The following is a 1,501-nucleotide window of genomic DNA, read 5'->3' as shown; positions in this document are numbered from 1 at the left end:
CCCAAAAAAACTCCACCTAAAAATAAAAGGGCAAAATAAAACCTCAAAATAAAAAATAAGAAAAGAAATTTTTAAAAAAATGCCATCTGCAGCTGGCATTGCACCGAGGTTGGAAAAATCATGTGGGAATAATGATAACAGCAGAAATAATAACAGGAATAATAAAAATAATGGCAGTAATAATAATAACAATAATAAAATAATAAAATTAATATTTATAGTAATCAAATTTATAATAATAATAATAATAAATAATATGTATAGTAATTACATGTATAAGAATGGTAATAATAATAATAATAATAATAATAATAATAATAATAATAATAATAATAAAAATTCCAACTGAGGTGACATTCTCACCACTGGATTCATTCCAAGGGATGAATTTGCATTTTAGGAAGTGCAAAAAAACCTCCCAAAATCCGAGGTGGAAAAGCCAAGTTTGTGCTGATCCAACACATCCCAGCCGGGCCCCGGGAGACTGCGGCAGGAATTAAACCGAGTATTAATTAAACTCCTCCAATTAGTGCCGCACAAATATTTGCAAAGCCCAATTGTGGAACGCTGGAGGTGACGAACAGAACATCGCAGCGGATTCCTCCCTCCGCCCCCTCTTTTTCAGCGTGGAAATAAAAAGGAGGAATAAATTAAACATTTCCTGCCTGACTGGGTTTTTGGGAATTGGGAATTTCCCTTTCCCCCTGGTTACGGTCATTTTTTTATGGAATCATCCCACTCCTGTTCTTTTTGAGCTGGAAAAGTCCAGGTTGGGATGTTTTTCACACTGAAGTGTTTTCCAGGCTTGGAATGTCCCAGAATTCCTGGAAAAGGAGAGAGTGCGTATTCTATGCCATGTTTTATTTTAGGAATTAATAACATGAATTAAAAAAAATGAAAATTCTCCATTCCCTGTTTTCCTCCACTGGAGACTCATGGAAGCTTCCCAATCCTTGTAATACCAGAAATATTGATTTGGATTTGGACCCTGGTTTTATTTTATTTGGGTTTGCTTTTTTTTTTTTTTTTTTTTTTTTTTTTTTTTTTTTTTTTTTTTTTTTTTTTTTGTTTTTTTTTTAATTGGAGGATTTTGCCATTTGAAGCCAAGTTTTGCGGCAATAATTAATTAATTAATTAATTAATTAAACCAATCCAGATCACTCCAGCTCCACGGGTTTTAATTCTGTTCTGGGTCTGAGAGCAGCACCTTGAGCAGGAAATCTTGGATTTGGAGAGGCTCCAATGGACTCTTCCTTTGAATTCCTGGATTTTGGGAATGGTGGAGATTCACAAAGAGCTGGAAATTCCTGGTTCCARGGAGGGGGAGCTGATGGACATCGTGGGAGAAATCCCTGTGGTCACCCCCAAAACCACGTCCTCCAGGGAACAACTTGGATCTGTTGGATTTCCCTGGAAACAGGAATGGGTGTCACCTGTCCTGGGTGTCACCTCCATCCCAGAATGTGGGCCTGGATCTGGAACAGGGTGGTGGAAGGGGCTT

The sequence above is a fragment of the Malurus melanocephalus genome, unplaced genomic scaffold (assembly GCF_030028575.1).
Source record: "Malurus melanocephalus ecotype Western Australia unplaced genomic scaffold, MMel_1.1 scaffold_984, whole genome shotgun sequence".
In the NCBI taxonomy this organism is placed as follows: domain Eukaryota; kingdom Metazoa; phylum Chordata; class Aves; order Passeriformes; family Maluridae; genus Malurus; species Malurus melanocephalus.
This window is presented reverse-complemented; position numbering follows the sequence as displayed.